The following is a 23,401-nucleotide window of genomic DNA, read 5'->3' as shown; positions in this document are numbered from 1 at the left end:
ACTGCATGAGGAACATCTCTGCAGGGCACAGCAGGGCTGGATTGGGTGTTTGTGCTTCTTCCAGGCTGATTTCACAAGCAGAGCCAGCCAGGCAGGAAGAGCCTTCAGAGCAGCACATAACCCCAAAAGTCCCAGAGCAATTAAAACATGGACAGAGGGCACACAGGGGTTGTTTGGATGAGGAGAGATGTTGTATTTGTAGGGAATGCCCTGATGAAGGCAGGAATGATGAATCTGACTCCATGGTCTCAGAAGGCTCATTTATTACTTTATTATACTATATTATATTAAATAATACTATACTATACTAAAGAACACAGAAAGGATACTTACAGAATGCTATAAAGATAATAATGAAAACTCCTGACTCTCTCCAGAGTCCTGACACAGCTTGGCCCTGATTGGCCAAAGAGTGAAAACAACTCCCAGCAGAATGCAATGGAACAATCACCTGTGGGTAAACAATCTCCAAACACATTCCACAGGAGCACAACACAGGAGAAGCAAATGAGATCAGAATTGTTTTCCTTTTCTCTGAGGCTTCTCAGCTTCCCAGGAGAAAAATCCTGGGTGAGGGGATTTTTCAGAGAATGGGAATGCCACAGAAAGGAGACTGCCACGTTGAAACAGAGGTGCAGAGGAGCCAGGCCAGGCTGAAGGTGTCCCTCAGCCCAGTTCAGGATGGTGTTTTGGATCTTGCTGGGTCCCTGCAGACACACAATGGTGAGCAGGGGAATACAGCAGGCATCACACCCCATTTATGCAGCTCAGCAGTGCCAGAGGCAGGGCCCACTGGCCACAACATTTCCTCATCTCTTTTCACAAATAATTGCTCACAGTTTGGGTTGGTGCCACTGATGTCTGTCCTGCTCACCAGCAGCTGCCCCACACACCCACTCCCATGGGGTCACCCTCAGCACTGGCCACAGTTCCCTCCCACAGGGACCAGGCTCTTGCAGGGATTTGTGCTGTGTTTTTAACTACAGGCTTTGATATGAAATGCTCCTGAATATGTGCTAGAGCAGCACTTTGCTCCCACCCCCTTCCAGCCTTTCTTGGTATCAGAGGCCAAACCACAATGAGGGAAATTTTTTGTTCCATATCTTTACAGTGCTTCTTCCAGTAGCACATAAAACAAATTAGCCACTTAGGCCATTATTAGGCACTTATGGCCTTTTGATGTTTATGATTTATAACAGCAATTTGCACTTATGTAGCACATTTCAGTTGAGGCTAATACAGCAATGATAGTGCTTTGCATTGCAGGCTCGTCCTCCCTCTCCAGCTTTGGAGAGCTCTGGGAGCAGCAGCAGGGAGCTCCTCTGGGGTGCCAGGAGTCCTGTGCTGCTGGGCATCTCTCCATCATCTCTCCATCTTCTCTGCATCTCATCCCCAGACTGGGATCCATGCTCAGGGCCAGCCTTCCTGGCCAGGCACCATGGCCCTGCTAGAGGAAAGTGCTGCAGAAAGGGCTCTGCAGTCCATAAGAGCTGGTTCAGCTCTGTGGTAGACACAGGAGGGTCTGGTTTTCCTTTGGCTGATGTTTTTGGCAGCTCTTCCAGCAGCAATAAGAAGCTTTTCTCTTTGTGTGAGCAGGTGCTTTGCTCCAGGCTGGGCAGGGAGGGTCAGCTGGGCACCCCTGGGCCCAGGGCAGGGCCAGCAGGTCCAGGGGCTCTGCTCTGCCCCTGCATGTGGCACCTGGGATGTGCTCCTGGTGTTTGGGTCCCCAGCCCCAGCACAGGAGCCCTGAGCACTGCTGAGCCCACACTCAGAGGAGTCAAACTCTCCTGGCCTCTTCAGGGACAGAAACCCAAACTCCAGTGAAATGTGGCAGGAATTCCTGGCTCTGGGCATGGTTTATATCCCAGAGCAGCTGAGTGCTCCTGTACAGAACCCAGCCCACTGTCACCTGCAGCTTTTCCTCTCTCAGGATTTACAGGAGACTTGGAAAGAGTTATCTGCCTGTCCCAGGATCTGATTGTCTCCCTCAGCATCTTGCTGCAGTTTAATTTAGCTCAGAGGGGAGAGCCAGCAGTGCATGTTCCCAGCTGGGCACAGGAGGGGGATCTGGGCTGTCTCCTCCAGGCTTGGATGTTTTTCCCTGCAGAGGGGAACAGGGGGGGTCATTTGTTTGGGTCTTGGTTCCCCCAGCTGAGAGATGAGAACGTCCTTGTTCCTTCTCTGTGAGGTGAAAGCCTCACAGGGATCTGTCTGAAGGGCAGAGGCAGCTGGAGTTTGCTGCAGAGGGTGGAAGGTGGGAGGGCAGGTGGAGGGTGCTGGTGCTGGGGCTGTTTCTGCACTGTGTCCACATGGGCTGGGAGTTGCAGGTTCTTTCACAATCCATTGATAAATGTCTCAGTGCTCTTCCCAACTCACAGCTGTCCCTCTCTTTGCTCCTGGGCACCCCCTTGGCTTCCTTCCCTCCTTGCACAGTCATGGGGAGAAGCTCAGAGGCAGCAGAAACAAAGATGTTCTGGGCCAGTTCTCCAGGATATAGGTCTGACAAAAACTGCTAATGATGCAAACTCATTATCTGTAAACATGCCCTATTTCTTGGAGATGTTTTAGAAAATTAAACATGCTGTTGACTCAAAAGTTTACCTTTATGCAAATCAAAATGTCAACATCTGGCAGGAAGACTCATGGATTTTTTTCAGCCTGTCTGTAGCGAGGGGCTGCCTTCTCTATTTTGGTTTTGCCCAGACACTCCTCATCATAATCATGCTAAGCACATCCTGAAGTGATTTTTCTGGTAAAGGCAAGTGTAGAGAGCTAAGCATTAAATGCTCTTTCAAAGCCACCAGGAATATCAGTGTTTGCTTGTTTTCTGGTCTGTAACAGATGCTGGCATTCAGCATTTGGAGTGCCTGGGGAAAAAAGGGAAAAACAAAGATTGCCACGACAAGGTTAGCAAATGACAGTTATTTGTCAGCAAATCTCCTCCCCCTGCAGGGAGGCTGCTGCTCCTGAATGGGAGCTCCTGGCTCCCTGTGGGCTCTGCACAGAGGGGCTGTGGTGGCACAGAGTGACAGGCAGAGCCACCAGGTGACAAACAGCCCCACAGCACCAGCTGTGCTGCTCACCCCAACCCACTCTGGCAGCCCTTGGCACCTTTAAAAGGCACTTGGGAGGAATCAATGGCAGGTAATTGATTGGCAGGTGCTGCCTCCAACAGACCCTCTGCTCATTGGCACTGGCAAAACCACTCAGGCAACAGAATTCTAAGATCAGCATAACTCTGGTGAGTTTAAGGGAGCTTTAATAGATATTTGAGAGTAGGAATATTCACCCACACACACCTGCATGTTCACACAGAGGGTCCAGTGCCAAGCTCTGCAAGTGCAAGGCCCTTCTACCTGTGCCCAGCACAACCTTCTGGTGGCTGGCCCTGCACAGGAGTGATGAAGTGCCCAAACATCCCCCACTGGCCTCATGTCTTGGTTTGGAAAGACAGGAGCCTGCTAAGGAAGGCAGGAGCCTCCCCTGAAATGGAAAATGTAAACCCTCCCCACCCCTCAGAATTGCTATAAATTTTAAATTTAGGGGCTCTCAGGCAAAAATATGGGAGCAGGAATAACAGTTCTTCAATAGGGAAGAAAATACAGGGATAAAATAAACAATGGAGTACACTAAAACAACACTGACAGAGTCAGAACCCAGCCTGACACCCTGTGGGTCAGGCTGTTGGCAGCAGAACCATTGGAATTGTGGCTCAGCCCTCCTGCAGTGCCAGGGCTGGTTCTGCTGGAGCAGGGATCCTGGAGAAAGGTGCAGTCTCTGCCTCTGAAGATCCAGGGGAAGGGGCAGCTGCTGTTCCTCTGGGCAATCCAGTGCAGGAGCCGTGCTGGTGTTCCAGAATCTCCAGATTCTATCCAGGTAGGAATGCTTGGCTCCTCCCTCTGGGCTCACATCTGCCAATGGGATGCTGTAGTTCTTATCAGCCATGCAGGGACATTCAATGGTTGTTATCAGCAGGTGTCCCCCCAGAGGGAGGTGTGAATGTGGTCACTCTGAGAGAGAGATAAGGCAAACTGTCCACTTGACAAAGGTAATCTGCCCTACAGATGGTAATAGAAAACATCTTGCATTGCAATCTGGAACACCTCATTTGCCCACTGTGGGCATTGTCCTTCCACCCCAGTCCTGTGCCATTCCCTCCTGTCATTCCCTCCTGGATTTCCTGCTCTCCCTCCTTTTAATTCCTGGGAATTAAAAATGCCAACTTTTCATCAGCTTCCTTCCCTAAAGTGGGTCTCACCATGGTACAGCTGCTTTCCTGTTCCTTATTAACCACCAGGCAGCTCTTGCCTCTGGATTCCCTCTTGGGCCAGGCCTGCTGTTGGCACACTGGGATCTCAGCCATGCCATGAGCACCAAGCCCTTCCATGTTGTGCTCCAATCCTCTTTCAAGCTATGGGAAATGCAGGGGAAAGCAGCTCTGCTGTGCTGCTTGGCAATGTGCAATTAGCTTGAAGCACTGACATATAAATAAAAAACAGTGGACGTGTACATAAACAAAATCTATTGCATCTCCTGCTTTCTGGAGTCAAGTGCTGTGCTGGGAAAACATTGCCTCTTCATCAGCTTTTATCTCTGGCAATCAATTCATTGGGCCAACCAAGAAGCTTCAGAGGAAAGACACAGATTTTGCAAGTTTTGTTTTCAGAGCTGGCCAATCCTCCCCTTCACCCTGAAAATGAGTTTCTGAGCAAGGCTGGGAAAATGCAAACCCAGTGGGACCCAGCAGAGCTTTGGGGTCCCCTCCTTCCCCCAGCACATGCCAAGGCTTCCCAGGGGGTTCCAGTCACATTGCTGCCACCACTGCCAGGACAGGACAGTGTCCCCAGGCTGGGTGTCAGCAGAGGGTTTAGTGCAGGAGCATTGTGATTCCTGCAGGAGAAAAAACATTGCTGCAAAGGGTTCACAGGCTGATGTTTTGGCACTGAGAGTGTTATTTTTTCCCCTCATGGCTATAAATCTATAGGTTACATTATTCTCAGTGCCACAGGGAAAATGCTCTTTTATGAGAAAGGCAAAGAGTGGAGTGAGCGAGCTGATATTACCCTTAAAGGAGGCTGGGACACACTGGGGCAGTCAGGAAGCCTTTGGCCAGTTGCAGAATTGATTTTGCTTTTCTCAGACACATAACATGCTCCAAACCCTGGCTGGCTGTTGGCTGGGTGTCACAGTGATATTTTCAGGAAAAATCTCTTTGCCAGGATTTCTTCTTCTGGGAAGCTGAGAAGCCTCAGAGAAAAAGGAAAACAATATTATCTCATTTGCTTCTCCTGTGTTTGCTGCTTTGGAATGTGGTTTGGAGATTGTTTATCCAACAGGTGTTTATTTCATTAGTTTCACCTGAATTGTTTTAACTTAATGACCAATGACTGTCAAGCTGTGTTGGACTCTTAGGAGAGAGTCATGAGTTTTTCATTAGTATCTTGTTAAACCTTCTGTCTGTATCCTTTCTCTATTCTTTAGTATAGTTTAGTACAGCATAATATATAATATAATATAATATAATATAATATAATATAATATAATATAATATAATATAATATAATATAATATAATATAATATAATATAATATAATATAATATAATATAATATAATATAATATAATATGCCTTCTAAGAACATGGAGTCAGATTCATCATTTCCTTCCTGCCATGGGGGACCCCAAAAATACCACAGCTGGGCACACACTGGTCCCACCAGGAGAATGGAATTTGCTGCAGAGCAGAGGATCAGTGATGTGCTGCAGCCCTGCCTGTCCCACCTGGTCCTCTCCAGGTGCTGGGTGTCAGCCCCATGGCCTCACTGGACTGGCCTGAGCAGCCCCTGGGGTCACTTTGGCTGGTTCAGGCCAGAAGAAGGCAGAACTGGCCACACATCCCTGCTGGCCTTGCCAGAGTTCCTGTGGGTTTGCAAGACCTGATGGTTATTATTGGTCCTGGGTCATCCTTCAGCTGCCCTCAAATCCTCCAGGTGAGCTCTGGGCTCAGTTGTGCTGAGGGTTTCCCACCCCCAGCCCCACCACACCTGCAGGGTCACCTGGGGCTGGGGCTGAAACAGGAAATGGTTCCCTGGCTCAGAGATCACTGTGAAGTTGTGTCCCCAGCTCTGGAAGGACACAGCTGGTGGCTTCCCCAACATCAGGGATGGCTTCCTCATCAACCCCCATCCTTTTCTTCCCTAAGCACCGAGGTTTGGGTGACACTGGTGAGATCTGGTGCTTTCCCCCCAGACCCTGAGGCTGCAGTCCAGTGACAGGTTAAAATTCCCCTGCAACCACAGGAGCTGGCAAAGGGCTTTCCTCTGCACCACCTGCTACAGTCCCTGAATAACAAGAGCACAGGTGCTGAAGCTGTAAGAAAAAGCATGAGAAGATATTGCAGTGCAAATAAACTGCAAGGGAAGATGAGGCAGGAGCTGCAATAAGCAGTATTTGAATGACTTCCCTCCTCCAGCAGCCTGTATGTCCCAGCAGTGTGCTGATCCTGGGGCTGGCTCGTTCCCCTGATGGATGATTTCTGTTGTGGTCACAAGGCAAGCTCCAGACTAACCCACTGACCCCACAGGCAGGCTGCAAGCTATCTACCACAGCAGCTTTGGCAGGGAGAGCTGACCCAGGGGGCCATGGAAGGAGCCAAAAAATGATATTACCCATTACCAGAGGAATCCATCACAGCACACAAAGCCTCACTGCCAGATATACCTTGGGCTGGCCACAGCCAGGAGCTGCAGAGCTGGCCCTGGCCCTGTCACAAGAGCTGCTGACAAATGACAAATCCAGAGGGATGAGGAGGAGGAGGATCAGCAACCCAGGCCACAAGAGAGGCCATTGTGGGGCTGGCAGGGAGCGTGTGCCAGGCTCCTTTGTCATCCTGCTGCCACTCAGGGCAGGGACAGGAGCTGACAAAGGCTCCTCAGTGAAAGAATCATCTCTGTGTGTGTGAAATGCAGTTTGCACTTGTGCTGGGCTGATGGGATTCAAATGCAACTTGTTGTGCCAGCACTCCAAACAGAAAGCCTCACAAGGAAGAATTCTTAAAATGCTCCACTGGAGATATTGTGGCTGTCTCACTCAAAGGGACATGGAAGGAAGGGGGCTGGGGAAAACAGGGAAAAGGAAGCATAGATGAGTTCTGTTATGCAGAAACTATAGCCTAGAAAAGTCTGTAAATGAAACTATACCCCAGAAAAGCAGGAGGTGGTTATCCTGGTGGTTATCCTGTGAAACCCCTCATTCCGCATTGTGTCAGGTTAAAATGGAATCTTAAAGGTTTTCCTTTCTTCTAGGAACTGAGCTGGGACACAGCTGAGAACCTGTTATGCTTAGATTTGCTCTCTTTATGGCCTGGGTCTCCAAATTACTCAGAGCAAATACTTTTCCATCCATATATGATAACAGTCATAAACAAAATCATAGATGTGCAAACCTTGGCACTATCTTGATTTTAAAAGGATTGGGATTTTTTTTTTTGCTGTTTAGTTTCAAGCAAGGAGAAACTAAACCTTTAGAGCTTAGTAGAATTGGGCTGGCTCTTAGAATTATAATCCTTCCTTTGCTTTGTGCTCAGGATGAACGTGATGCTGCTCCCAGCCTCGTGGCAGCCCTGGTGCTCAGGGCTTGTCATCATCATATTTTCTGAAAAATCCCTTTGCCCAGGATTTTCTCCTGGGAAGCTGAGAAGCCTCAGAGAAAAATGAAAACAATACTATCTGATTTGCTTCTCCTGTGTTTTGCTTTGGAATGTGGTTTGGACATTGTTTACCAACAGGTGCACGTTTGATTGGTTTCATGTGAATTGTTTTGACTTAATGACCAGTCATGGTCAGGCTGTGTTGGGAAGGAGTCACAAGTTTTTCTTTAGTATCTTTTAGCCTTCTGTCTGTATCCTTTCTCTATTCTTTCTCTATTCTTTAGTATAGTTTAGTATAGCATTCTTTAATATAATATAGATCATAGAGTAATAATTAGCCTTCTAAGAACATTGGGTCAGATTCATAATTTCCTCCCTTCAATGGGGGTATCAGAAAATACCACAGGGCTTTCAATTCTGCAAAGCACTTGAGCACATGCTTAGCACCAGGGCTGGCACATCAAGCACATGCTCATGTTCCCTTGACTTATCTGAGATTAGCAGGAGCACTGAGAGCTGGGAAGGGTCTGAGGAGGTGTGGGCAGTGCCTGGCTGAGAACTTGTGTCAGCAGGCTCTGCAGAGCAAGAGACACAATCCACCACATCTTCCAAATGAAGTGTGTGCTCAAGTTCTTATTCTGTTATTGTTGGGCAGCAACAGACACCAAATCTTCATGCAAGATCCTCAGATAGCAGGAAAGCAGCCCCAAGAGCAGCAGGAGGCTCAGGGGGAGCAGGGCAGGGTGCTGGATTCATCCGGGGGGTGCTGAATACAAGAGCTCTGTGGGAAGCTTTGTTACCCAACAGGTTTATTCCTCTTGAAAAAACCTCCTCTCTCTGCAACTGGAGTAGAAGCTGAGCCAGATCATCTCTTGCCCTTTCTGAAGCTTAAGCCTGATTTACTTTGCCTTTTCCTGTCTAAAAGCTGTCTAACATTAGGTAATTCAAATAGGTACAGAATGGTTTGGGTTGGGAGGGATCTTCAGGATCATCTCACCCCACCCCTGCCATGGCAGGGACACCTTCCACTGTCCCAGGCTGCTCCCAGCCCTGTCCAGCCTGGCCTTGGGCACTGCCAGGGATGCAGGGGCAGCCCCAGCTGCTCTGGGCACCCTGTGCCAGGGCCTGCCCACCCTCCCAGGGAACAATTCCTAATTCCCAATATCCCATCCATCCCTGCCCTCTGGCAATGGGAGCCATTCCCTGTGTCCTGTCCCTCCATCCCTGGTCCCCAGTCCCTCTCCAGCTCTCCTGGAGCCCCTTCAGGCACTGAAAGAGGCTCTGAGCTCTCCCCAGAGCCTTCTCTAGGCTGAACAGCCTCAACTCTCTCAGCCTGTCTCTATAGCAGAGCTTCTGACAGCTTCTGGTAGTTTCACCTTGTGGTAATTGTCACCCCAGACATAAAATTCACATTTAACCATTTAACCAGTGCCAAAAAAGTTGTCAGCCTTCCTTGCCCAATTTTGCCAAGAGTGAGAGTTAGCTGTGGGCACCAGTATCCCTGAGAACTTCTCTGAACTGGTTTTGTGTGTGTTTTATTTTTGCGTTTATGCCTGGCTTCAAGTAGAGATGCCAAATACCAGAGTAGCACTTTCTAGCATTCTGCTCTGTTAGATTTAGAAATAAGCTGTTACATGACCCATAAAACACATCAAGCCTGGTGACCCCCTCACCTTCTCCTGTGGGGACCCTTTTAAGTTTAATAGAAGTGGGAACTGGGAGCCTTTCCCTTGCTGAGCAGATTAATGCCACCTCACTTCTCTGATTGTCCACCTTTTCCATCATGTAAGAAACCAACACATGTGAGCTGGTTTCTTCCATGAAACCCCATCTCTGTCAGGTTTGGCTGGAGGTGGCCAATGGTCCTTGAGTGTGGTGGTTCCTGAGTTTTACTTTCATTCCAGTGTGTGGCTCGTGAGTTTACACACATTCCAGTGTGTGGTTCCTGAGTTTTACTTTAACTTTTTTCTCCAGAAATTGGGTTAACAGGCAGGGGGAAGTTGTCACTGTTTGGGAATCAGGCAGCAGAGCAGCAGAAGGCAGCCCTGGCTGGGGCTGGTGGGAAGGAGAAGGGTCCTTGGGACACACCTGGAGCTATCCCACAAAAGCAGGAGAGCCAGCTGGGAAGCTCAAAGCCCTGCTCTTGTCTGTGCAATAAAAGATAAAGGCACAGGAACTCCAAGAGGTTCTGCTAAGGAAGATGGTCCTCTCTCCTGACTTTGAAGCCCCACCTGGTGTCTAGGGAGGAGCTGGAGGCCCAGGAATCCATCCCCAAGGTGGGAATCCCCCTTTCCAGCCACACTTGGCTGTGCATGTGTATTTCTGCATCCAGCAGTGTGAAAATCCAATGGTATTGACTGGAGCATGCAGGAAATACAGTGTCTCAGCCCAGCAAAGCCCAGATCAATCAGCTAATTACCTCAGAGGAGGTTTGCAGCAGGCAGCTGCTGGTCCCTGACAGAGCCTCTCAGCCCATCTGCTGCCAGGCTGAGCGTTCTGGGCTGTGCTGGCAAAGCTTCAGAGCAGCCCTGAGGGCATCTGCAGAGCTCTTCCCTCCTGCCACGCCCGGCTGGGTTTGCTGCTGCCTCTCTGTCTGCCTCAGTGGGCTCAGGCAATCTCACTGAATCTGTTCTTATCGATTTAGGAAAAGGCTTTGATTCTGAAAACTGCAAGCTCTTACTCACGAAACTATGACAACTTGGTATTAGCTGCAAATCAATGACCTTTTTAAATGCAGTCTAAGCAACAAAACTCACTTACTGCTAAACCCTGATAAGCCTGGTTCTGGGACAAGTCAAACCTTTATCTTAACTGCCATATGATCTTTTCCAGCTTGATAGTTCCATTTACTGTATCAATAAGGATTATAACCCATCTGCAGTGAGATTTTACCCTCCCTGGAAGCTCTTGTACAGCAGATGATATTGAAAAGGAAATATTTTTTTTAACTTCTCTTCATACCAAGTATTTCCCAATATATTATTCTTATTGCCTGTTTCCTGCCTGTCTTGGTTTGGAAAGCCAGGTGTCTGCTAGGGAAGGCAGGAACCTCCCCTGAAATGGAAAATGTAAACCCTCCTCCCTCTCCAAATTGCTATAAATTTTAAATTTAGGGGCTCTCAGGCAAAAAAAAAAAAAAAATGGAAGCAGGAAATAACAGTTCTTCAATAGGGAAGAAAATAAAAAGATAAAATAAACAATGCAGTAAACTAAACCAACACTGACAGAGTCAGAACCCAACCTGACACCCTGTGGGTCAGGCTGTTGGCAGCAGTCCCATTGGAATTGTGGCTCAGCCCTCCTGCAGTGCCAGGGCTGGTTCTGCTGGAGCAGGGATCCTGGAGAAAGGTGCAGTCTCTGCCTCTGCAGATCCAGTGGCAGAGGCAGCTGCTGTTGCTCTGGGGAATCCAGTGCAGAAGCCGTGCTGGTGTTCCAGAATCTCCAGATTATATCCAGGTAGGAATGCTTGGCTCCTCCTTCTGGGCTCACATCTCCCAATGGGATGCTGTAGTTCTTATCAGCCATGCAGGGACATTCAATGGCTGTTATCAGCAGATGTCTCCCCAGAGGGAGGAGTGGGTGTGGAGATAAGGGAAACTGCCCACTGAACAGAAGATAACTGCCCTACAGATGGCAAATAGAATGCATCTTGCCTTGCAATCTGGAACAGTTTCCAGTTCCTTCTGTCTGCCTTCTTGATCTTGGCTGTTCTGAGGCCAAGCAGAAGCTGTGAGCACAGCAGAGAAGGTTGTTCAATGTGACAGAGCTGAGGCTGAAATGGTGGCCACAGGCTGGAGTTGTCCACCTGCAAGCCCCAGCCCAGGGACACTTGTGGCCTCCTTCCTCCTGGGGTTCCTTATCCACCCTTCCCATCAGCGGGTGGGAATAATCCACCAGGACTGGCCTTGCTGGGCTTCGACTGTGCCAGGAAAATCGACATCAACAGGTTAAATTCAGACTTTTTTGGTGGAGTGATCCATAACATAATCCCTTGTGGTATTTTTGGGTCCCCAACCAAGGCGAGGAAAGGAAGGATTTGACTTTATGTTTTTAGAAGGTTAATTTATTATTTTATGATATTATATTATTAAAGAATGCTATACTAAACTATACCAAAGAATAGAGAAAGGATAGAGACAGAAAGCTAGAAAGAATAATAATGAAAAACTCATGACTTTTTTTAGAGTCTTGATACAGCTTGACTGTGATTGGTTATTAAGTTAAAACAATTCACCTGATGGATAAACAATTTCTAACCACATTCCAAAGCAGCAAAACACAGGAGAAGCAAATTAGATAACGTTGTTTTCCTTTTCCTCTGAGGCTTCTCCGCTTCTCAGGAGAGAAATCCCAGGCAAGGGGATTTTTCCAGAAAATATGACAGTGACAATCCCTCCTCTTGAATTTTGTTTCCCCCCCTGTGTGGGTGCTGAGTCTGTTTCCCAGGGAAACTCCCATGGGGCTCCTTCTACCTGGGCACCCTTGGGGTGGCATTTAGCCCCCAGCTCCCTGTGTAGGCATTTGGAATGAGATCCTAAACACCTTCCCAGCAGCTCAGGAATTGGGGAGGCTGCTCCCAAAGGAGAGGCTGCTGCCATCAGATGCCACCTCAGGCCAGCTGGGTGCCACCCCAAAGCAGCAAGGCAAAGCCTGGAGACTGGAGGCACTGGAGCATCCCCACCCAGGCTCTGCAGATGCCAGGGAATCCGGGAGAATAATGGGCCCATTTATTCCCCCAGGGGGGAAATGTCAGAAAACACTGAAATGAGAAAAAAATTGCCTCTTTGTTCTGCAAATGGTCGTCATTGTGAGAAAGTTTATCCACCCTCTGGGAATTCATTTAGCATCATCAAAGAGAGGCTTTACAAAAGTGACTTCTTATTTACCCACAGTGGTTTTAGTGAGTAGTTTCCTTACTGGAAGGAAGGTGCAGTGGAGTTACCCAGCTGAGAGAAGCTGTGTCTGCCCTGCAGAGGTGCAAAGGTACATGGCAGGGGAAGCCTGCTCCTATTCACAAGTGATTTAAGCCACCATGAAATGCTGCAGGAGCTCCCTTAGCCATGGGAATGCCCTCACAGGGGTCAAGCTGCTCAATGGAGATGATTTTTCTTCCCTTCCCATGAAAGGGTGGTTAGTAAGATGTTTGTGTATACAGGATTTAACAAGTTTAAAATGCACTGGCCAGCCATGAGCAGCCTGTGGGAAGCCTTGGGGACAGCACAGAACAGTGTTTTTAGGAGGATGTTTTATTTATGGTGTTCATGGCTGGTGCCATTACAGGCCCTGCAAAGATCAGACCTTGCTGTGAATATATATTCACTGAGGAAATCATTCTGACCCCAAAAACCTCACACTGAGCACCTCAAACAGACATGTCCTCATGGAAAGCATTTTCCTGCTCCAGCAAAGTGTTGGTTACTGGTTTATGTAAAAAAAACCCCTCTCATCTTTTTGCCTTCACACTTCTAAAAATGATTACACTGAATTCAACCAAGTAAGAAAAGAAATGTTTTTTCAGCCTTCTTGGAGATCTTGATTTTTCTTTTTAAGCTTTGAGGCTGCATTAGAGCCAAGTTTTGGTCAAACCACAACCCCACTTCTACAAAAGATAACCAAAGGCTGTAGAGTCAGCCTTTCTTGGCAGTAACTCTGCCTTTAGCAGCCCTCCCACTCTTCTCCAAGACATCCATCACCCCCATGCAGCCACCCCAGAGAGGAACCAGGAATGGGCACCAGGAATGAGCCCCCAGGAGTGCTCAGAGGAGCTGCCCAGGGCTGTGCTGGGACAGGAGGGTGTGGGGCTCCTCACACAAAGCCAAATTCACAGCCGGCCTTCAGACAGACATTAGCAAAAAGTGACTTATTTTCCACACTGAATTCAGATGCAAAAGAGGAACCCCACGCCCCCCTGCCCCCCCACCCCTCCAGTTCTGAGTAATTTTGCAGCTTAGGAATATTTCACATTCTTCTCTCACCATAATGTGAAGGCCAGATATAATTTACTGATTAATGGGGGCCATGGAGTGCAATAAATGCAGCTTTAAAGGAAATTCATTTCACAGCAAGCACAATCAGTCTTTCAGAACCCCACCCCCTGTATACACTGGGTGGTTTTTGCCTGCAAATTTAAGAGTGCCTGAGGGAATTAGGTACCCAGGTCCCATGCAGAGTCCGTGGGGTTTGGCTCTTTGGTTCCTAGAAATGCTTCCATAATCTCAGCCCCTGGGGTGTGTCCTGGGCTGCCCTCTCAGTTTGGGTTCTTGCATAGGTACACTCCCTAAAATACAAATAGAAGCTTTTCCCTCGTGTTTTTTTGCTTTTTTTACCATGTTGTACTCGTGGAGGGGTGAGCTGGGCTCCTGCAAGCACCATGTGAATGCTATGGCTGGCCTGAACTCCACAGAGCATCTTCAGCTGTGGCCAAAACAAACCAAAATGGGGAAGGGGAGCACTGCTGCTGAGGAGCACGAGCACACTTGTTACTGAAAGGAGTTTTAGTGCTTGGGGAAGCAGCTGATGGGACTTGTCTGGTGGTTCAGGAGAGGAAAAGGTGACTTGTGATATAAGGGATGAGAAATGTCAAAGGAGGAGCAGAAATTGTGCACTATAAATATTCACTGAGAGTCACACAGCCAAAATTGGACCCCCAAGCTGCTTGGATGAATTAATCAACACCCCCAAATTCACAAATTTAGAAATCTGTGAGCTTTTCAGGTGAGTATTGCACATGTGGGGGAAACCAGACCAGTGCTGGTCACCCACCCCTGGGTGCTCACAGCACTGGGGGCATCTGAGCACCTCACATGGATTTATGTACCAGGGCATTCAATTGTCTTACTCCTTGGTGAAGTAAAATCACAGAATCATTTAGGTTGGAAAAGCCCTCTAAGATCCCCCAGCACTAACCTGTGGCATTCACATTCTCTGAACAGAGAGAGACATAGTTCTCTCTCTCTCAGGGTTTTTCCTGGAGAAGCACAGAGAAGAACAGAAAACAATTCTTATCTCTACTTGCTGCTCCTGTTATTTTTTCACTTGTGGAATGTGTTATGGAGATTGTTTACCTGAAGTGATTTGTCAATTGGATTCTGCTGAGGATTGTTTTGTTTCCTTGGCCAACTGGGTCAAAGCTGTGTCCTGGCTGTCTCAGACAGTCATGGGTTTTTCTTTAATATCTTTTGTATAGTATAGTATAGTATCTCTTTAATATAGTATTGTATAATATATCATATTATAGGTTAATAAAGCAATTGTTCAGCATTCTGAATCACAGAGTCAAATACCAATCATTCCCTGTGGTGGGGACACCCTGAATTCAATACTGACCATGTCCCCAGGTGCCACATCCACAAGGTTTTAAATCCCTTCAGGGAAGATGACTCCATCACTGCTGCAGACAACCTGTTCCAATGTTTTACAGCATTTTCAGTGGAGGAAATGTCCTGATATCCCTCAAAACCCACCCTGGCCCAGCCTGGGGCCGTTCCCTCTGCTCCTGTCCCTGTTCCCTGGGAGCAGAGCCCGACCGCCCCTGGCTGTCCCCTCCTGTCAGGAGCTGTGCAGAGCCACAAGGGCCCCCCTGAGCCTCCTTTGCTCCAGGCTGAGGCCCTGCCCAGCTCCCTCAGCCTCTCCTGGGGCTCCAGCCCCTTCCCAGCTCCATTCCCTTCCCTGCACACGCTCCAGCCCCTGCAGAAATGCCTTTTCTGTAGTGAGGGGCCCAAAACTGACCCCAGGATTGAAGGTGCAGCCCAGGCAGGAGGTTTTAAAGAAGAGCTAGGGGGATGAAAGAAGCCAGGACAGCTGCCTTTCAGTAATGATTAGGGAGGGAAAGGAATGCAAACTCTAAAATTATTGAAGATGCCGCACTGGGAGCTGCTGGTGGCCAAGCCCTGGGGCAGGAAGGTTCCTCAGGCCCTGCCAGGGCCCTGCCTGGCCTGGGAGAAGCCTCCTGCCTTTGACAGCCCAGGGGCTGCTCTGTGCAGTGCCCCTGTCCTTCCCTGAGCAGCAGAGGTGTCACACACACTCAGGCCAAGCACAGCTCTTGTTCTCTTTGGGATCTCCATGCAGAGACCCCAGCTGACCCTACAAGGCCCCTCAAGGAGTGGGCTCACTCTGACAGCTCTGAATCTCATGGATATGTGGCAGAACCAGCTGCTGTTCAGTGAGATGAATCTACTCTGTGCTCCCTTCTGACAAACAGGAGTGCTTGGGTGGTGTTTGGAAGGAGCTTTGTGCCCAGAAGGTGCCACAGAGCATCCAGGCCCTGTCTGTGCTCCCCTGGGCTGCAGAGCAGCACTGCTGGTTCACTTCTTCTGTGGCAAACTGGCACTTACTAAAACCTGGTTCCACGCTGTATAATTTCTATGGCTTTTATTAATGCAGACAGTATAGGCTCCATAAAGAAGAAAAATTACCAGTGGAAGATAAAACTAAAATACTAGTTGCATTACAATCACATTCTAGTGCTGCAATAAATTGCATGAAGCCAATAAAGCAAAACTAACTGAAGATATTTGACACAAACCAAAAATGAAATGAGAGTCATTATGCAGTCTGCTACAGGGACCTGCCTTGATGTAGTTAAAGCAATAAACTACCTGGGAGTAATCTTTACTTATTTTAAATTGCATATTCCAATTGCAAAGCTGTTTCTGGCATTTCTGCCACACTTACTTTAGCCTGCTCAGAAAAAGAATTACATGTCTGGATAAGTCATGTCCTATTAAATGTGCATCATATCTGCAGCACTCATAAGTCACTTGAGTCATAATATTGTTTATTCTAACATTAGTCATTATTTTCTGTCATAAATTAGCTATTCTCCAGAAGAGTGGGAACGAGATGGAGCCATGGTTGCAATTATTTCCTGCATCCATGTTGGCACACAGAGCAGATGAGGTGGCTATCTCTGCAGAGGAATTATCAGCATCAGGCCATGGGTCAATTATAACAAATGTATTCATGCCATTAGCCCCCAGGTACCTTCAATAATAAGAGTTTGCATTCCTTTCCCTCCCTAATTATTCTCCTCCGTGGTCTGGCTGACCCACACATGTGTCAAAACAAGCAGCAGCAGCCGTGCCTTTTGCAATATTCAAGGTTAAACCCTCCCAGCCATCATTTCCTGCCAGCCCCTCTAATCCTGCCTGCCCAGGGGATATTTGCATGCAGAGAGGGTGCACGGTGTGTCTTTGCCATGCAACCAGTCCTGCTGCTAATTAATTGTCTGCTGGGCTGCCTTTAGGAGCAGAGGGAGCAGCAATCCCTGCCTGCTGCCAGAGAGGGAGGGGATGTGGTTCTGCTGCCCTCCAGCCCCCCCAGTTCCAGTTTGGCTGGGCTGGTGCTGGAATTCTGGAATTTCCCTGTCCTGGGGACATCCTGTGCTTCACCCCTGGGCTCAGGGCCCCGATGGAGCACTTTTGGTTGGGATGCATTAAGTCTTGTTTGTATACAAACCCCTTTTAGTTAAAATGGAGTGTTTTGCCCCAAAGGGAGCCAGACCATTATAGCAGTGAATGGTGCTTTATAAGACAGCTCATTCCCTCAGGGAAGAGGCAATCAGTTGCCCCAGCTGAAGACACATTCATACTTGAATTAAAAACCTTCAATAGCTGTTTTTCTAAATTGCCTCTCTACAGAGTGAGATGCCAGGCTCAAAAAAAAAAAAAAAAAAAAAGTAAAAAAGAGGAAACCAGCTGACTTGCACATCAGTTTGTTCCCTTAATAACACACCCATCCTCCTGGGAATCTGTGGAAAACTAGAGCTCTGCTTTATCCAGGCTTCAGGCTGGTCCCATGTGGGACCAGCTGTGCAGAGAAGAAGCTGGGCTGCCTCAGACCCATCAGCATCCCGTGCCAGGATCCAGTGGAAAAGCTCTTTACAAAACCAGATTGGTTTGGGTTCAAAGGGACTTAAAAACCACCTCATTCCATCCCCTGCCATGGGCAGGGACAGCTCCTTCCATCCCAGGCTGCTCCAGGGCTTTGCTTGGGCACTGCCAGCGCTCCAGGGGCAGCCTCAGCCCCTCTGTGCCAGACCCCAGCTCACCTCGCTCCCACCCGGGCTGGGTTTGCTCCATCACACCCAGGCTGCCTTTCTGAGGGGGCAGCAACAGCTCCATGTGCTGTTCCCTCCTCTTTCAGCATGATGGGAAGGACCAGAATCTGTATAATCTCATTTTGGACACTGGCTGAGAGCAAGTATCCAAAAGAGACTGTAAATGCAGGGCAAGCCCATATGGACAGACTCCATGTGGGATTCTCTCCACATCTGGTGATCCACAGCTTCCCACCTCCAGAGGCTCAGATAATGCCATCACATTTAACAGCTGTCAACAGATTTTTGTCCCACAGGTTCAGACTGTAATTGGATAAAGCTGTGTCAGTATTTTGTGTCCAAGGTGTTGTGTGACAGCAGTTTCAGCTCAGCAGCAAGCAGGGAAAAGCAACATCTCCACTGGGATTTTGGCCTTGCTTTGGCTGGTGGCTCCATGTCCATGGAAAGGATTGAGGAGAAGGACACAAGCTACCTATGCAAATGTTAAAGGTTATTTTTTAGTCTTTTAAAAATAAACCAGCTCTCAGGAACTGAAGGAACACCATGAGCCTATGTCCCAAGGACACACCTTGGCCCTTTTTCCATGGAGCCTGCCCTTGCCCAACTCAGACTTGGTGCTCACTGCCTTCCCTTCCTTACCCCTCATTATAATTAAAACATAAAAAAAGCTTTTACACTTAGAAAATAACTTCTTATTATACCTTATAATATATATAAATATTATATTATATTATATTATATTATATTATATTATATATTATTTAAGGTATATTATATTATAAGGTGTATATATAAATAGATATATATATAATATAAGGTATATATATAAAATTATATATATTATATATATAATTATATATAAGGTATATATATAGACACCATATAATATAATATAATATAATATAATATAATATAATATAATATAATATAATATAATATAATATAATATAATATAATATAATACACCTTAAAGACTTAGCCTTATAGAGAGGTATTTAATGTCCTCTTTGTGCAGCCTTGTTTGGCTTGGTGGGAATTCAGAGCCACCCTTGTTCCCACTGAAGCCAGAGGCAGGACATGAAGCAGCTCCTCCAGAAAGGCCCTGGCAGAGCTGGAGGAGCCAACACACCTCAGGAGCTGATGGGAGCCAAAAGAAAAAGAAAGAGAGGAAACCCAAGCAAATTTAATAAGAGAAAACCACTGCTTTTCCCAACCACTCTACTTCCTTCTTGGTGGGTTTGCTGATTTTCTGTCATTTCCACACAAACACAGCTGCACACAGACACTGCAGGGGGACGTGGGGTGCTGGGGCTGGAAAGTGCCACATTTTCTGCATTTACACAATATTTCCAAACTCTCTGAACATGGGAACTCTGTTTCAAGGCAGGGGCTTGTTTTACCTGGTCATGCCCAGCCCAGGCTGTGCCAGGCCTTAGGGCTGCACTTGGAGCTGCTGGAGGCTGGAACCACCTCAGCTCCTGGTAAATAAATCAGTGCCTGCTTATGTCGCATACATCTTTTATGAAAAATCCTTTCCTTAGGATTTTTCCTCCTGAGAAGCTGGGAGGCCTCAGGAACAAAATGTAAACATTAATTATCTGCTGCTGTGGAATGCAACAGGTGCATCTGGGATTGGGCTCATGTGGTTGTTTCTAATTAATGGCCAATCACAGTCAGCTGGCTCAGACAGAGAATCCCAGCCACAAGCCTTTGTTATCATTCCTTCCTATTCTATTCTTGGCTAGCCTCCTGATGAAATCCTTTCTTCTATTCTTTTAGTATAGTTTTAATGTAATATATATCATAAAATAATAAATCAGCCTTCTGAAACATGGAGTCAGATCCTCGTCTCTTCCCTCAGCCTGAGGCCCCTGTGAACACCATCACATGCTTGTGCTGTGGGAGCATTTGCAAACAAACCCCCAGCTCTTGACCCCACCTGAGGCTGTGTCACAGGCTGGGTGAGGGCTGTGGGTGCCCTGCCCAGCCTGCCAGGACACTCCCAACCCCTCTCTGCTCCAAACAGCAGCCACCCTCCCTGGGAAGCAAGCAGGGTTGGAGGTTTTGCTTTCTGTTTGCAGAGTAAATAAGAGCCAGAAATGTGCAATTCCACTTCAGTGCAGAATCAAGAGGTCTCATCTTGTGACTGAAGCATTCACAGTGCTGAGCACAGATGCCCTCCTGTTCACCTTTAAAGTCTGCATCCTCTCTGTGCTTCCCACGCCTCCTTTGCCTTCACCTCCAGGATGTCTGTCTGGCTTTTGAAATATCACTGCTCTCCTACTGTTAAAGTATGTGGAAGGATGAATCTTTTATCTCCCTTTTCTATTTGGGAGGTTGATTCTGGGTTCATTGGTTAGTTTTAAGATGTTACAAAAGCATCTGCCTGGTGGGATTTAAAGATGACAACCCTCCAGTGTTATTTCAATGCAGGTAATGGCAAGTAGATCCCCCTGCTTTCTTTACACACTGTTAGGAGGAAAAGCCTGTCTGGAATAAGGATGTAGAGATAAGAAGAGATTAGAGATTCAAGCTGAAGGCAGCTTGCTTGCATGGAGAGCAGGGGGAGCAGCACAGCTGAGCCCAGCTCTGCTCTTCTGCAAATGATGCCCCAGAGCAGCTGTGGCTGCACCTCCTGGCCTTGCAGGGTGTTCCTGCAGCCCCCTAGACTGAGCCTGGCTGTAAACCCTGGCCTGAGCTCTGTGAGAACATGAGGAGAACTGTTTGTGAGACAGGTCCAGCCCAGGCAGGCCCAGGTTGGGCTGGAGGCTGCCCCAGGGAAGTGCTGTGAGCCACCCCATGGAGCTCTCACTGGAAAAACATGGCTTGGATGGAACTGCAACTGCTCAGAGAAAGCTGGAGAGGTTTCACCCATGTCAAAAAGGACTTGTGATGTAACCCATGATTTCTGGAAAATGCTGGTGTTGTTGCCAATGTGCACTGTTGTTTTAAGGGTAATTTGGGGGTAAGTTTTTTAGTTTTGCCAGGTTGCTTGGAATAACTGGAGGGCTCTGCAGGTCTGAGGCACCAGCCTGACTCAGCTCACTCCTGAGAGCTGCCCACACCCACAGCTGAGAGCATCCCCTGCTTTATTCTCCTTGCTTTGTTTCTCAGGCACTGAGGAGAGCTCCAGCTTCATACAAAGTTGAAGTCATCCAATTTTCTGGATCAAAGTGTCTCCTGTTTTTGTTGTAATGAAGCGATTTGACACTTTTGGTAATACAAACATTCCCAAGTCTAATTAGAGGGGCAGCTGTTCTCAATATCTCCAGCAAACTCTTCCAGATTAGCACAAGAACATGGCCAAAAATCACAGGGCACCAGAGGATGGGAATATTTCCTTCCAGCAAGGCTCTTCTGTCTGCTCCAGCTCCTCATCCCCCTGCCCCCTACTTGACAATAACACAAAAATTCCTGTTTTTTGTGGCTGCCAAAGGCATTGGGGAGTTCTGGTGCAGGCTGAGGACCAGCACTGAGCAGGTCAGGCCCTTCAGGCTCTGCAGAAGAGGAGCAGGGACCCAGTGCCAGGTGAGCTCTGAGCTGCTCCAGGACACAAAACAGATGGGAAGGGAAGGGAAGGGAAGGGAAGGGAAGGGAAGGGAAGGGAAGGGAAGGGAAGGGAAGGGAAGGGAAGGGAAGGGAAGGGAAGGGAAGGCTGCCCTTGTGCCATGGAGCTCTGGAACTGCCTGGGAGATGCCTGAGGTGTCCCCTGCTGGGCTGGGGCCGTGTGCTAGGACAGGGTTTGGCTGTGGGTCAGTTCTGACTGACCCTGCAGTTCAGGAAAAGAAAGATGCTGTGTCCTGTAAGAGCCTAAATGAGAGGTGTGGGACTCCAGGCTGCTCTCCAAAATGCAGTTTATTGTATACAAAATGCAGTTTATTGTATCCAAGACATTACAGCAGTCCAGGGTTGTGGGTGACAGAGCTGTGCCCACAGCTGTCAGCTCCAGCTGCAGGCAGGCCCTGAGACCCTGAGTTTAGGTTACAATGCATTATAGACTTTTCTTTTGGTTACATTGCATTATAGACTTTTCTTTGCTGAGCATCTCAATACAGTAGAACCAATCTGTACCTTAACCTTTATCTACAGCCTATCATAACTACTGTAATTTCCATATTCATGTTACTGTTCTCCAATCACTAACAGTCAGTACATTACAGTTTAAGCTAGAAGTTGTTTTTCAGTTTTCTTGCAGTGGAAAATTCTGAGACCTTTTATCTACTGGCCACATTTGCTGCCTTGTTTGCCTGTGCTCTCTTCCTGCTTGGTAAAAACATCTTCTTGTTTGGGGTGGGTTTATCCTTTGCTCTAAGCCATAGAAACCCCTTCTAACTCACACACCCTTTGCCTCCTTGGTTATCCAGTGAGACTGGCTCAGCAATTCTTTTCTTCTATATCAAAACTTGCTTCCATCTCTATTCCTTCATCAGACTCTACATTTAAAAATCTTTCTGCCAAGCACACATATCTGTGAGACTTTCTTGTCAAACTTTCATCCTTCCCAACAGTGTCCAGAGCTGGCCAGACAAGGCTGGATCCCACAGGCACTGTGGGCTCTTGCTCACACCCACAGTGCTGAAAAGCAATTTATTCATTTTGTCTCCTGAACAAGTATTAAGATGAATATCAAAACATAATTGTCTCAACAATCTTTGGGCTTTCATTTATCAGCTGATGATAAGGCTATAGAGGGATGTGTTCATTTGTCTGCAGATCTCTGTAATCCTATTAAGTTTAGAGTGATAACTGTTAAACTGCACATATACACAGCTGTGCACACATTTGTTGGGGAAGGTGTTTAACACACACATCCACAGGCACACAGTCTCACAACTCCCTGCTGCACAGCCAGGCTAAGTGCCTCTGTATGGACAACCTGCCTCAATCAGCCATGGATCACTCAGGGTCAAAGACCCCTCCTAGCAAACATCAGGAATGCTGCTGGAGCTAGACTGGGCAAAAAGAAACGTTTCCCCCTGCATTTTATTCTGAATTTCCTTCTGAGAAGAGGGAATTTTCCTGGCTCTGTGTTTCATACCTGGAATCTGTGGGACCAGGCTGGGGCAGAGCTGCCCTCACCTGATGCTTAAATCTACTGCTGGTGCCTCCACCAGCAGCACCCCAGGGACAAATCCAAAGGGAACAGGAGGCTTCTCCCTTCTTCTAGGCTGTATCTAAAGCAGGAGAGCCCATCTGGGGAAAAACCCCAGAGGTTTTTCACCCACCAAAACTAAATATCCTGGGCTTCAATAGCAAAGGAAGAGCAAGGCTGATGCTCTCAGCCCCAAAGCTGGCAGTGGCACAGGTTGGCTTTTTCTCTGTCAGAACCCAGAACATCCCCCTGGCTGTCCTGAGCAGCCCAGACCCTGCCAGGGGGCTCAGAGACCCTGGCACAGAGCCCAAAACACCTGTGGGTTTGATTATGACCCCTGGAGCAAATTACCAACCTTAGATGAAGATCAGCAAGCCACAACAGTTTAGGTAGAAAAATAGTGAAGTTATCACGGGGTGGAAAAGTAGATTTTGGGGTTTTTGGTACGGGGGTTCAGGGAGGCAAGATGGAGGAACTGGGTGTATCCAGCCTTTCTCCTTCTTCTTCTTGGCCTCCATCTTCTGCTGTGATGTTGGCACTTTTAGATTGGTTTCGAGTAGAACCTCACTGTCTAACATGGGTGATAGGTATTGGAAAGTAATTGT

Source organism: Agelaius tricolor, unplaced genomic scaffold (assembly GCF_023055355.1).
Source record: "Agelaius tricolor isolate 1412-34295 unplaced genomic scaffold, bAgeTri1.0.p SCAF_25, whole genome shotgun sequence".
NCBI lineage: Eukaryota > Metazoa > Chordata > Aves > Passeriformes > Icteridae > Agelaius > Agelaius tricolor.
This window is presented reverse-complemented; position numbering follows the sequence as displayed.